Below are 15031 nucleotides of genomic sequence, written 5' to 3'. Positions count from 1 at the left end.
TGGGGGGGGGGGGTCCAGGGAGAGTCGTTGCAGTTCAATCATTTAAACACAAGCCAGCATGGCTTGACTGTGAAGTAAAGTTTGAAACCGAACACTACACAGAAATTAAATTCCATACAAAAAGGTATGGGCGGCCTCTGTGGTTTAATGATTGAGTACAAGTTCCAAAAGTCCCATGTTACTGATCAGGAAGGCTATGCGGAGTTGGAGTGGGAGGTGAGGGCTATACAATTCATCTGTCACAAGGAATTGGGGGGGGGGGGGGGGGGGGGTGGAAAAAGGAACAATCAGTGTTCTCACTCCCCATACTAGGTTCTCACTCCTGCAATTGTTTACAGCAGGTGAGAAGAGCACCGGCTCCGCTGCAAACTTCCCCAAACTCAAACATCCAGCCGACACTCAGCAACCAGGCTCACTTGAAGAATTGTGGGAAGTCACACAACACCAGGTTATAGTCCAACAGCTTTATTTGAAGTCACAAGCTTTCGGAGCGCTGCTCCGTCAGGCACACTTGAAGAATGGCCACTTGGACAAGGTGCTGGGAGTGCGGCCAGCATTTGGAAAATGTGGAAGCCTTTGCAGAAGCAGCAGGGGGATCTTTCTGTACTGCTCCAATCCCTGGAGTTACAGCCAGTATAAGAATATCGTTAAGAGGCCAGAATTGGATTGAACCAACTGAGTCACAGTATTGTAGGCCGTGTGTTATACTAGGCATGATGCAAAAATAGAAAAAAAAATGGATAAGAAAGAAGCTACTAAATAGGTTGTCATTACTTGGTGTCAGAAGTGCTAAAAAAAACTGCTGCCTGACAGGAAAAAAAAGACTTGCAATTACAGAGCACCTTCCACAACCTCAGGATGTCCCAAAGCTCTTCACAGCTAATGAAGCACTTTTTGAAGTGGAGTCACTGTTGTAATGTAGAAAACGCGGCAGCCAATTCGCGCACAGCAAGCTCCCACATGCAGCAATGTGATAGTGACCAGATAATCTGGTCTTTTATTGATGTTGGTTGAGGGACAAATATTGGCCAGGACACCAGGGCAAACTCCCCTGCTCCTCTTCAAAATAGTGTCATGGGAATCTTTTTCGTCCTCCCCGGAGGCGGCAGACGGGGCCCTCAGTTTAACATCTTACCCGAAAGACTGCAGCACTCCCTCAGCACTGCACTGGAGTGCCAGCCTAGGTTTTGTTCTCAAGTCTCTGGAGTGGGACCTGAACCCACAACCTTCGGACTCGGAGGCAAGAGTGCTACCAACTGAGCCACAGGTGACAAGGATGCTGGGTTGAGCTCAGAAAGTGAAGTACAAAGCAAGAAAAGGATAGTTACATTGTCGATGATTTGAACAGAGCCAGCTTACCTACACAGATGGAGTCAAAGAAAGAGACTATGATTATGAAGTACTTCTGACCTAAGCAGACGAGGAATTTATTGAAGTTACAGATTAATACAGTGCAGTATCTTCCTTTGTCAGGACAGCTGGGAACGCCGCGAAAATTGAAACACAGCATTCTGACGGAACGGCCAAAATGGAAAAATGACATTTCCCTCCCCTTGCACTCAATTAATTTAGGGACAAAATATCCCCTCATGATCTTGCTCAAGGGAAGCAGAATAAAGAAAAAACAGAAGATTGGCTCCAACCGTAATGTGACTGAAGGGTAGCGAAGCAAGATTGGAGATGTTATATCGTTGCCTGGGAGACTGAAATCAAGGGACCACATCTCTCCATGTGGTATTTGAAGTACCCGCTGCAAATCACAGATCAAGGGACCAGTGACTCAAGTGCAAAGCCACTGACATTTCACATGGCGGGAGAGAGATCAAGAGGCAACCTGATTAAACTTCCATTGATGTTGAAAGGCTGTGTTTTATAAAAGATGCTTTACATAGTGAATTCATTAGCAGAGGACTCAAAAAGGACTTTTTGAAAGAATGTTTAAAAGTTTTAAGAAAACATAGTTTAAGACAGAATGTGGACTCTGTCCCCTTTCCCTATTTTGTATAAAAGGGAATGAAGATAGAACGAGAAAAGTACAATTAGCAGACATTCAGGCACCTGGGCTGTACTCCTGCAGTTATTTGGGGGGGGGGGGGGGGGGGTGCGGTGGAGAAGGGTGAATCATCTTTGGGGTAGGAGGAAGGATGGAAAATCGTCAGCCTCACAGAAACAAAAAAGCTCTGATGAAATCCAACCTAGCAAGTAACTTCAAATTCCTAATGATGCAGTAAGGGTGATCTTCTTAAAGCAAAGGATTTGTACATGTCACCTTTCATGACAACAGGGCGTCCCAAAGCACTTTAAAACCAATGATGTGTAGTCACAGTCGTAATGTAGGAAACGCAGCAGCCAATTTGCGCTCAGCAAGGTCCCACAAACAACAATGTGATAATGACCAGGTAATTTTTTTTTATATATTGAAGTTTGGTTGAGGGACAAATATTGGCCAGGACACCAGGGAGAACTCCCCTGCTCCTCAAAAATAGTGCCATGGGATGTTTTCCCCGAGTGAAGACAGGGCCTCCGTTTAATGGCTTATCCAAAAGACAGCACCTCCAACAATGCAGCACTCCCTCAGCACTGCACTGGTGTGTCAGGCTAGATTATGTGCTCAAGTCTCTGGAGTGGGGCTTGAATCCATGACCTTCTGACTCAGAGGCGAGAGTGCTACCACCAAGCGAAAGTGGACACTTAGGCTGGAATTCAGGCATGTAGCTGCCGCATTCCTTTGAACCTATATCAAAGCTTTACTTGACCCCTAGTGTGCATGATTTTTATTTTTAAATAGAGACCTGGTAGAGCAAAAGCCCATAGAGCAAGATATCACCAGGTTTGAAAAAGTACGAGAGAAGACAAGGTAAATCAAATAAATAGTTAATGGTTATGTAGCATCAAGCTTAACTTTTAGGCAAGGTTGCTTTTGTTTTTTTTTTGGGGACTTTGCTGCTCATTTTGGCATCTTTTAGTTTGACTGGACCACGTTTGTTTCTTATATTAGTGTCTCCTTAAAGGGGCACTTGTGCAGATTCTTGTTTGGTGACACTGGGGCAACTTAGTGTGACCCTTATTGGTCCAATCAAATTAGGCCCAGACTAGAAGCCTTAGCAATTTCAGAGCACATTTCCCATTACCTAGGGATGACTGTCCTGGATTTGAATGACACCTGTTATAGACACTTAGAAGCTTGATGTTAAAATAAGTAACAAAAGTGTCAAAGTGAGCACAGATATCCCTCAACTTAGTGAGAAAACTCCCCACCACAAAACTGCCCATCTTCCCTTCTCAATTTTGCATGCTTAGGATGTGCTAAACTCGTGGTCAATGACGAACAAGCATCCTCTGCTGCGAGGAGAATGGCCTTCTCAAGACAGCCAGAAAAATTACTTTCATTATCAGCAGGATCTGGGCAATAGAATCAGAGAGCTCAGTCACCCAGCACTGCACGGATGTGCTTTGAGCTAAGATTTTATCATTTGCCGTCAGTCCATTGCAGTTCCGCCCACTTTCAGATCATCAGCAGCTTAAATCTCATCTGGAGAAAGAACCCCACCAAACCAGGCTGCTGACAGAGCAGCAAAACCACCAGACAGGCAGTTAGCAGTGATGTGCACCCAGCCCGCTCAAGCCCACACAATCCACAATGATATTTGAGTCTCACGTCAGTACAGCATAAGGTTGATGTGTTTAATCTCATCTAACTGTTTTTCTGTGCAAGATGCAAGCAACATCTTACAGGAAACTTTGGTTTATCCAGAGGTTAACTGTCCGGAATGCTCGAGCCACCGGCAAAAATCAGGAGCCGTTTCGTTAGGTTTTTTTTCTTTTCGTTGCTTTTTTTTCCAACCAGTCAGGCTCTGCAAGGTCTCGCTGAAGCTGTTGCTAAGCTACAGAGACGCTTGCAAGGTACGGCCGACTGTTTAGAAGCTGCAGGGTTTGTTGCCACATACGGAGCTCAAAATCTCTATGTTTCAACATTAGCGCTGGTTTGTCCGGCAGTTTTGATGGGACGGCAACAGCTCGGTCCCGTCAGTGCCGGATAGCACAAAGTTTCCTGTACAAGGCTCGGTGGGTGACACAGTAGCTCCAATTTTAACTCTCTTCTCCGCTTCCCACCGAGCGGAAACTGGGCAGGGGAGCAGTTAAAATGAGGGCACTTAGCCCTTTGATCCCACTACCTTTCTGCCATGTCCCAATGTTATCCTGCTCCTTTGGGCAGGGGAGTGGGACACCTACAGGAAGGATGCAGGGTCCTTCTTCACAAATGCATGTCTTGTCACGATGATGACATCGGGACCTGATCTACTATTTTAGTCGGAGGCCTGAGCGGTCAGGACTTCATCAGGCCAGACCTCCCGGGAGGTAGATCGTGGGCCAGAAGAGGCCCAAGCCGGTAAGTTTCAAAATTGAATTTTAGATTTCGGTGCGGGCCTGGAGGAGCAGTAGCGCTCCTGGGGTGATGGATTAATGGGACTTGGTGCGAATTATGAGACAGGCAGCAGAGTTTTGGATGACCTCAAGTTAAGGAGGGTGGAAAATGGGAAGCTGGCCAGGAGTGCGTCGGAATAGTCAAGTCTAGAGGTAGCAAAGGCATGGATGAGGGTTTCAGCAGCCGATGAGCTGAGATAGGGGCAGAGTCGGGCGATGTTACGGAGGTGGACATAGGCAGTCTTAGTGATGTCATGGATATGTGGTCGGAAGCTCATCTCGGGGTCAAATAGGACACCAAAGTTGCGAACAGCTTGGTTCAGCCTCAGACAGTTGCCAGAGAGAGGGATGGAGTCAGTGGCTGGGGAACGGAGTGTGTGGTGTGGACCGATGATGATGGCTTTGGTCTTCCCAATATTTAGTTGGAGGAAATTTCTGCTCATCCAGTACGAGATGTCAAATAAGCAGTTAGACAATTTAGAGACAGTGGAGGGGTCGAGAGAGGTGGTGGCAAGATCGAGCTGGGTGTCGTCAGTGTACATGTGGAAACTGACGCTGTGTTTTCAGATGATGTCGCCGAGGGGCAGCATGTAGATGAGAAATAGGAGGGGGCCAAGGAAGATCCTTGAGGAACACCAGGGGCAATGGTGCAGGAGCAGGAAATGCTGTACGAGCAGGAAATTAAGCCATTTCAAGAGATTCCCTGGCTATGGCTGAATAGATAAGAATGGAACCAGGCGAGTGCAGTCCCACCTAGCTGGATGACAGAGGAGCTGTGTTGGAGGAGGATGTGGTCAATCGTGTCAAAGGCTACAGACAGGTTTGAGAAGGAGGAGGAGGGATAGTTTACCACAGTCAGAGTCATATAGGATGTCATACAGTTGAATAGCCCAATAAGCCTCACTGTTGAGGTTCACAAACATGGTCATTGGGGCAAATTACTGAAGGGTCGTTGGACATCTAGGGAACAAGACTCCAACAGGGCACCTTCACAAAAAGGGATAACATTTGAAAGAGGTTACCTAAAGAATGTGCAGACGATATGGACACACAAACACTGGCTATATTTACAGATATATATAAACCACACACACACAACTTGCATTTGTATAGCACTTTAACGTAGTAAAATGTCCCAAGGCGCTTCGCAGGAGTGTAATTAGACAAAAATTGACAGTCAAAGGAGGAAATATTAGGACAGGTGACCAAAAGCTTGGTCAAAGAGGTAGGTTTTAAGGAGGGTCTTAATGGAGGAGAAAGAGGTGGAGGTTTAGCAAGGGAATTCCAGAGCTTAGGGCCTAGACAATTTACATTTACAGACATATACAGCATTTACCTGTATACATGTTATTTTCGAACAAGTATGCATTATTTGTAGACCAAGTGGACTACTGCTGGTTCCATTTACAAAGGTGTAAACAGTGTATGCGCTTCATTCACTGCCATGCTCATCGCTTGCCACTTTCTACAGCGGAAGAATTCAATAATCTGAGCAGGGAAACATAGAAGATAGGAGTAGGCCATTTGGCCCTTCGAGCCTGCTCCGCCATTCAATGAGATCATGGCTGATCATCCAAATTCAGTACCCTGTCCCTGCCTTCTCCCCATATCCCTTGATCCCTTTAGCCTTAAGAAATATATCCAACTCTTTCTTGAATATATTTAATGAACTGGCCTCCACCACCCTCTGTGGCAGAGAATTCCACAGGTTCACCACTCTCTAGGTGAAGAAATTCCTCCTCATTTCAGTCCTAAATGGCTTACCCCTTATCCTTAGACTATGACCCCTGGTTCTGGACTCCCCGGCCATCAGAAACATCCTTCCTGCATCTAGTCTGTCCAGGCCCGACAGAATTTTATAGGTTTCGATGAGATCCCCTCTCAATCTTCTAAACTCCAGTGAGTATAAGCCCAATCGACACAATCTCTCCTCATACGTCATTCCTGCCATCCCAGGTATCAGCCTGGTGAATCTTCGCTGCACTCCTTCCATGGCAAGAACGTCCTTCCTCAGGTAAGGCGACCAAAACTGCACACAATACTCAAGGTGTGGTCTCACCAAGGCCCTGTACAACTGTAGCAAGACATCCTTGTTCCTGTACTCGAACCCTCTTGCTACGAAGGCCAACATACCATTTGCCTTCTTAACCGCCTGCTGCACCTGCATGCTTACCTTCAGCGACTGGTGCGCAAGAACACCCAGGTCTCTTTGCACTTCCCCTTCTCCCAATCTATTGCCATTCAAATAATAATCTGCCTTCCTGTTTTTGCCACCAAAGTGGATAACCTCACATTTACCCACATTATAGTGCATTTGCCATGTTTCTGCCCAATCGCCCAACCTGTCCAAATCGTACTGGAGTTTTACGACATCCTCCTCACAGCTTACCCTCCCACCCAGCTTTGTGTCGTCTGCAAATTTGGAGATATTACATCCAATTCCCTCATCCAAATCATTAATATATATTGTGAACAGCTGGGGTCTTGGGCCGATCCTTGCAGTACCCCACTAGTCACTGCCTGCCACTCGGAAAACGACCCGTTTATTCCAACTCTTTGCTTTCTGTCTACCAACCAGTTCTCTGAACACCTCACTGAAGTCCTACTTCATCATCTGAAGTCACGCTGCAAATAGCTTGAGACTACCCGAAATGGTGCAGGTCGGATGGGCCGAACAGCCTGTTCGAGAGCTGCAACATCTACGGTCGTCATGTTCTACAAATGCACAATGGTATTTGCGACTTCCTTCAGTGTGAAATACACACACAAAAACACACGCTGCGCTTAAGTGAGCCCAGTAGGAGTACTCCCCTCATCAAGATGTACTGCCATTACCTTGGCAACCTCACAAATGCATCATTTTCAGTGTGGCTGCAGCCAGCTGAAAGAACAGAGCTTGGAACAACAAATCTCTGGTATTCCAGCAGCTGTTGGAGCACACAGGAGGTGAGCGATTAAAGGAACAAATTTAATTTAGGACCCTACACATAGATCTGTACAATACGCTTTATACATCAGTCTCGAAGAAAATTAAAAGCTATACTGCGCAGATTTTTGAGGAGGACGAGGTTTATAACCCTCGTGATTCTCCCTGCCCAATTCTACTCGATTTGGGCTCTTGGACTGGTAAACCAGAGTGATCCGACACAAGGAGGCCAGTATGCATTGGGATCAGCCTGCTGCTCACCTGCCAGGATTTGGGTATCGGAGTAGGCCACAGCCTATGTGTGGAAGTGATTTATTTCTCCTGTTATTTTCTTTCTGCAGCCCTCACTCAAGTGTTACGATAAACATTTTAACAATCTAACTGATCTTGGCAGCTACACTGGTGCTTCCATTCATGAATCCCACCAGCCCACGTGATCTTTCTTTGCGATTAACCGTACCAGCACTTAGTTTTTAGTCATTCAAGCACTGCCGTAGTACGAGTGAATAAAGTAACGGTGAAATGCCACTGTAAAAGGCAGCCCAAACCTCTCAATGGGTCAGTCAACACCACCCAGGGATGGAAAGATGGTTTCCTACCCTTGCTGTCTGTCATACAGAAGTAAGACTGGACAGTCTCATATTGGGAGTTGCCTCTTCTAGTCTGAAAAACAAGATGGCTGCCTTCCGCTCAAATCTAGTAGAAAAGTCTCAGGGCCATGTGTATCCCCTTTGACTGATCGTGCAAGTTATGGCGAGAATGACAGCTATTAAAAGGTATAAAAAAATTCAAAGAGAAAATACTGCAGATGCTGGAAATCTGAAATAAAAACAGAAAATGCTGGAGATACTCAGGTCAGGCTGCATCTGTGAAGAGAGAAACAGAGTTAACGTTTCAGGTCGATGACCTTTCGTCAGAACTGGAAAAAAAGCAGGAAATGGAACAGATTTTTAAGCAAGTGTAGGGGCCGGGAAATGGGGGAGGGGATGAAAGAACAAAAGGGAAGGTCTGTGATAGGATAGAAGGCAAGAGAGGTTAAGGGACATTAAGAGATATTCAAGGCAAAAGGAGAATGTAATGGGACAGGTTAAGAAACAAAGGATGGCTTTAGATGAAGTGCAAATGGCGCTGGCAGAATGAAAGACAGCTGCCATGTGGGGGAGAGGAAAAGACACAAACAAAAGATGTGGATAAAAAATATATATATGATGATAGGGGCCGAGGTTATGATCTGAAATTGCTGAACTCTATGTTGAGTCCAGAAGGCTGTAAAGTGCCTAATCGAAAGATGAGGTGCTGTTCCTCGAGCTTACGCGGAGCTTCAGTGGAACAGTGCAAGAGGCCGAGGACGGTGAGGTCTGAGCGGGAGTGGAGCGGTGAATTAAAGTGACAGGCCACCGGGAGCTCGGGGTCCCCCTTACGGACTGAATGGAGGTGTTCCGCAAAGCGGTCACCCAATCTGCGTTTGGTCTCCCCAATGTAGAGGAGACCGCATCGTGAGCAGCGAATACAGTATACTAAATTGCAAGAAGTACAAGTAAATCGCTGTTTTGCCTGGAAGGGGTGCTTGGGGCCCTGGACAGTGGGAAGGGGGGAGGTAAAAGGGCATGTGTTGCATCTCCTGCGCTTGCACGGGAAGGTGCTGGGCGAAGGGGAAGGGGTGAGAGAGGAGTGGACCAGGGTGTCGCGGAGGAAGCAGTCCCTTCGGAATGCTGAAAGGGGAGGTGAGGGGAAGATGTGTTCGGTGGTGGGATCACGCTGGAGGTGGCGGAAATGGCGGAGGATGATCCGTTGAATGTGGAGGCTGATGGGGTGAAAGGTGAGGACAAGGGGAACTCTATCGTGGTTCCGGGGAGGGAGGGGCAGAAGTGCGGGAGATAGAACGGACACGGTCAAGGGCAGTGTCAACCACAGTAGAGGGGAATCTTCGGTTGAGGAAAAAGGAAGACATGTCGGAAGCACTGGTATGGAAGGTGGCATCGTCAGAGCAGATGCGGCGGAGACGGAAAAACTGGAAGAATGGAATAGAGTCCTTACAGGAAGCATAATGGGAGGAAGTGTAGTCCAGGCAGCTGTGGAAGTCAGTGGGCTTGTAGTGAATGTTTGTCAATAACCTATCCCCAGAGATGGAAACGGAGAAGTCGAGGAAGGGAAGGGACGAGTTGGAGATGGACCATGTGAAGGTGAGGGAAGGGTGGAAATTGGAGGCAAAGTGGATGAAATTGTCTAGTTCAGGGCGAGAGCAGGAAACGGCACCGATACAGTCATCAATGTACCAGAAAAAGAGGTGAGGGAGGGGACTTGTAAAAAAAAGGTCACTTGTGGGTAAATGATGAATGACTAATGAGTTGTGGGTTACTGATCTATGTCAAGGCCATGCTTGGAACAGTAAGGCCACCCAGTTGGTACTCTGTTCAAACCAGATCCCAAGCGTGCGCTAATGGAAGAATTTTTTTTTTTTTTTTTTTTTTTTTTAAATTGGTTGCCTTCAACGTAAAAGGACCAAGGCCCTCAGTGCAGGACACCACTGCAGCTGAAAAGAGTAGGAGAGAAGGTGGTAAATCAGGATAGAGGGGATGCCAAACTTTGGTTTTAAAAAGCCTGAAGGTATCGGGAGGAAGAAAAGACTGAGGGATTTATGGCGCTCCAGTATTGATTCAACCTTGCTGTAGATCATTAATACAGGCAACGTTTCATTAACAAAAATGTCAAACTCACCTTCACTAGCTGCCAAGAATACTACATCCAGAACAAAAGCCAAGCTCCAAAAAAAAAAGTCCCCTTCTCTTTCTGCAGAGATCAACACAAAACAGGTATTACTCATGTGTCAACGAGTGCAGAGAGATCTTTGCAGCATCAGAATTATTCCAACATCATAGCTCGTACTGCAGCAATGAGCTACTGATATCTTTTACGCACAGAAATAGGATCCTTCCGCAATATACTACCTGCATGCAGAGGACAGAGATCAGGCTGCTGAATATCAGTGAGGCACTGCTCAAGGAAGTCAGTACACACTGGCAGCAACCAGCTGCTCACCTGCTAGGATTTGGGCCATTTATTTTACAATTTAAAGGGCACCATCCTCATTTTGTTTGTTAACAGCACCCAATAAAATCAATTGTGTCAAAATACTTTAAAACATCACCAATCACCATCACCTACTCCATCCCTCCAGACACACACACCCCGGCCTGTTGGGGTTTCACATGTATTCTACTTGACATAAATCTTCATTAAATCTTACAGCACAGAAGGAGGCCATTCAGCCCACCGTGCCTGTGACAGCTATCTGAAAGAGCGCTCCAATTAGTCCCACTCCCCCAGCCCAGCAAATTGTTCTTTTTCAAGTATTTATCCAATTCCCTTTTGAAAGGGACTATTGAATCGGCTTCCCTTTCAGGCAGTGCATTCCAGAACATCATAACTCACTGTGTAAAAGAAAATAATAATTCTCATGTCTCCTCTGGTTCTTTTGCCAATTATCTTAAATCTGTGTCCTCTGGTTACAGACCCACCTGTCAGTGGAAACAGTTTCTCCTACTATCTACTCTATCAAAACCCCCTCATAATTTTGAACACCTTTCTTAAATCTCCCCGTAACCTTCCCTGCTCTAAAAAGGAGAACAATCCCAGCTTCTCCAGTCTCTTCACACAACTGAAATCCCTCATCCCTGGACCATTCTAGTAAATCTCCTCTGCACCCTCTCCAAGGCCTTGATCTTATTTGGCAGTTTATAGCAGATATACTCCCAATACACACAGTTCAGAAATATACATAAAACTTGCACGGGACTGTAATTCTTTTTGAAAACATGGTGGTTTCTTTCATCTAGCTGAGTGTCCAGGCCTTTGAGTGTGGAGACAAAAATCAGGGAAACCAGCTGGCCCGTCAGATCCAAATATAATGGACTCTGGAAAGCTGGGAGCTCCATTTCCAGAGACTCAAGTTATTGGCTTTACCAGATCTGGGTGTGACCTCTCCAGCACATCCTGGTGAAAATATAATAATGGCATCCATTGGAAGGCCTCTGTAACCTGTGGACACATGCTGCATTATGACCTCAGTATTATTTACTGAGATTATTATAGTTTATACAGACACCTTGTCACTGAATGTTTGTGGGACTTTTCCCAAGGGAGTAAAAAAGGAGGGGCGGGGAGGATCTTGGCTTGGAAGATCAGGAAGTAGAATCAGTATGGGTGGAAATAAGAAATAACATGGGGCAGAAAACACAGGGGGGCCTATAAACTACTTCCACCAAACAGTAGCTATACCACTGGACAGAGTATTAATCAACAAATAATAGGAGATAGTAACAAAGGCAATAAAATAATCGTGGGGGACTTTAATCTTCATACAGACTCGGCAAATCAAATTGGCAAAGGTAGTCTGGAGGACGAGTTCATGGAATGCATTCGAGACAGTTTCCTAGAACAATACAGTGTGGAACCAACCAGGGAATAGGCTATTTTAGATCTTGTATTGTGTAATGAGACAGGGTTAATTAGTAATCTCATAGTAAAGGATCCTCTGGGAAAGAGTGATCATAATATAAGTATTTCACTCTCAAACCCAATGCGAAATTCTAAGTCCGAAACTAGAGTCTTAAACTTAAATAAAGCCAATTACATAGGCATGAGGGGCGAGTTGGCTAAGGTAGATTGGGAAATTAGATTAAAAAGGTAGGACGGTAGATAAGCAATGACAAACATTTAAAGAAATATTCTAAAATTCTCAACGAATATACATTCCGTTGAGAAATTAAAAACTCCTCAGGAAAAGTGATCCATCCATGGCTAACTAAAGAAGTTAAGGATCGTATTAGATTAAAAGAGGCTTATAATGCTGCAAAGAATAGTAGCAAGCCTGGGGATTGGGAGAGCTTTAGAAACCAGCAAAGGATGACCAAACAATTGATAAAAAGGGAGAAATTAGAATACGAGAGTAAACTCGGAAGAAATATAAAAACAGATTGTAAGAGCTTCTACAAGTGTGTAAAAAGAGTCGCAAAAGTAAGCGTTAGTCCCTTAGAGGCTGAGACAGGAGAAATTATAATGGGGAATAAGGAAATGGCAGAGACTTCAATCAAATATTTGGTATCTGTTTTCACAGTAGAAGATACAAAAAGCAGACCAGAGATAGTGGGGAACCAAGGGGCTAATGAGAGTGAGGGAACTTAAGGTAATTAAGACCAGTACAGAAAACCATAATGGGACTAAAAGTCAATAAATCCCCTGGACTTGATGGCCTACAGCTTAGGCTTCTAAAAGAGGTGGCTGCCGAGATAGTGGATGCATTGGTTGTGATCTTCCAAAATTCCCTAGATTCTAGAACAGTCCCAGCAGATTGAAAGGTAGCAAATGTAACCCCACTACTCAAGAAAGGAGGGGAAGAGAGAAAATAGGGAACCACAGGCCAGTTATCCGGACATCAGCCATCAGGAAAATGTTCAAATCCATTATTAAGGAAGTGGTAGCAGGGCACTTAGAAAATCATAACATGATTAGGCGGAGTCAACATGGTTTTATGAGAAGGAAATCGTGTTTAACAAATTTATTCAAGTTTTTTGAGGATGTAACTAGCAAGGTAGATAAAGGGAAACCAGTAGATGTAGTATATTTGGATTTCCAAAAGCCACATAAAAGCTTGCTACACAAGGTAAGGGCTCATGGGGTTGGGGGTAATATATTAGCATGGATAGAGGATTGGTTAACGGACAGAAAACAGAGAGTAGAGATAAATGGGTCATTTTCCGGTTGGCAGTCTAACTAGTGGTGTGCCGTAAGGATCAGTGCTTGGGCCTCAGCTATCTATAATCTAAAAATCTACAATCTATATTAATGACTTAGCTGAAGGGACTGAGTGTAATGTATCCAAGTTTGCTGACAATACAAAGCTAGATGGGAAAGTAAGCTGTGAGGAGGACACAAAGAGCCTGCAAAAGGATATAGACAGGTTAAGTGAGTGGGCAAGAAGATGGCAGATGGAGTATAATGTGAGGTTATTCACTTTGGCAGGAAGAATAGAAAAACAGAATATTTTTTAAATGGTGAGAAGTTATTAAATGTTGGTGTTCAGAGAGATTTAAGTGTCCTCGTACAGGAAACACAAAGTTAGCATGCAGGTACAGCAAGCACTTAGGAAGGCAAATGACATGTTGGCCGTTATTGCAAGGGGGTTGGAGTACAAGAGTAAAGAAGTCTTGCTACAATTGTACAGGGCCACACCTGGAGTACTGTGCACAGTTTTGTTCTCCTTATCAGAGGAAGGATATACTTGGTTTATAGGGGGTGCAACGAAGGTTCACTAGATTGATTCCTGGGATGAGAGGAGAGATTGAGTAGATTGGGCCTATACTCTGGAGTTTGGAAGAATGAGAGGTGATCTCATTGAAACCTGCAAGATTCTGAGGGGAATTGACAGGGTAGATGCGGAGGTTGAGCAGGTTGGGCCTAAACTCATTGGAGTTTAGAAGAATGAGAGGGAATCTTATTGAAATATATAAGATTCTGAAGGGGCTTGACAAGTTAGATGCAGAGAGGATGTTTCCCCTCGTGGGGGAACCCAGAACTAGGGGGGCATAATTTCAGAATAAGGGGGCAACCTTTTAAATCGGAAATGAGAAGGAATTTCTTCTCTCAGAGGGTTGTGAATCTTTGGAATTCCCTACCCCAGAGAGCTGTGGAGGCTGGGTCATTGAATATATTTAAGGTGGAGATAGACAGATTTTTGAAAGGTAAGGGAGTCAAGGGTTATGGGGAGCAGGCAGGGAAGTGAGTTGAGGCCAATATCAGATCAGCCATGATCTTATTGAATGGCGGAGCAGGCTCGAGGGGCCAAATGACCTACTCCTGCTCCTTGTTCTTATGAGGTGTTGTTTCTCCTTGCTGGAGAGTCTAGAACTACATAGTCTTAAATGGCCAATGCCTTATCCTGAGACTGAGTGTGTTCAGGAGAACTTTCTTGATCAGTATGCTTCCGGCCCAACGAGGAAGGAGACATTGCTGGATCTGGTTCTAGGGAATGAGGTAGGTCAAGTGGAGCAAGTGTCAGTAGGTGAACATTTAGGGAACAGTGATCATAGTATCATAAGGTTTAGATTAGCTATGGAAAAAGACAGGGAGCAATCTAGAGTAAAAATACTTAATTGGAAGAAGGCCAATTTCAGTGGGATGAGAACAGATCTGGTCCAGGTAAATTGGAATCAAAGATCAGGCAAAACTGTAATGGAGCTGCCTTTAAAGAAGAAATAGTTCGGGTACAGTCGAGGTAGATTCCCACTAGGGGGAAAGGCAACTAAAATCAGAGCTCCCTGGATAACTAAAGAGAGAGAGTAAGATGAAGCAGAAAAAAAGCACGTATGACAGATGTTAGGTCAAGGATACATCTCAGAATCAGGCTAAATATAGAAAGTTCAGAGAAGTTAAAAAGAAAATAAGAGGGGCAAAGAGAGGGTATGAGAATAGAATAGAATTACATAAATGGTAATCCAAAAGTCTTCCATAGGCATATAAATAGTAAAGAGGTAGTAACAGGAAGGGTGGGGCTGATTAGGGACCAAAAAGGAGACCTATGCATGGAGGCAGAGGGTATGGCTGAGGTGCTAAATGAGTACTTTGCATCTGTCTGCACCAAGGAAGATGCTGCCATAGACATAGTGAAGGAGGTGGTAGAGG

General features: G+C 45.0%; 1 protein-coding gene across 3 annotated transcripts in view; it reads right to left on the bottom strand.

Annotated features, from left to right (window-relative positions):
- The window catches only part of LOC147108540 (engulfment and cell motility protein 2), a 166883-nt gene that overhangs the window by 126995 nt on the left and 24857 nt on the right, over positions 1-15031 (bottom strand). Inside the window, exon 1 of one of the 3 annotated variants that reach the window (XM_086005208.1) lies at positions 10070-10352. The exons of the other annotated variants lie outside the window; for them this stretch is intronic. The gene's annotated coding sequence lies outside the window, so the exon portion shown is untranslated. Of the gene's footprint in view, positions 1-10069; positions 10353-15031 lie in introns of those variants that run through there. 3 annotated transcript variants of the gene reach the window in all.

The sequence above is a fragment of the Somniosus microcephalus genome, chromosome 13 (genome assembly GCF_052327205.1).
Source record: "Somniosus microcephalus isolate GS21.2 chromosome 13, FLI_Smic_1.0, whole genome shotgun sequence".
NCBI classification, from domain to species: Eukaryota; Metazoa; Chordata; class Chondrichthyes; order Squaliformes; family Somniosidae; genus Somniosus; species Somniosus microcephalus.
Note: the sequence above shows the minus strand (reverse complement) of the source record. Positions and strands in the feature narration are given on the sequence as shown.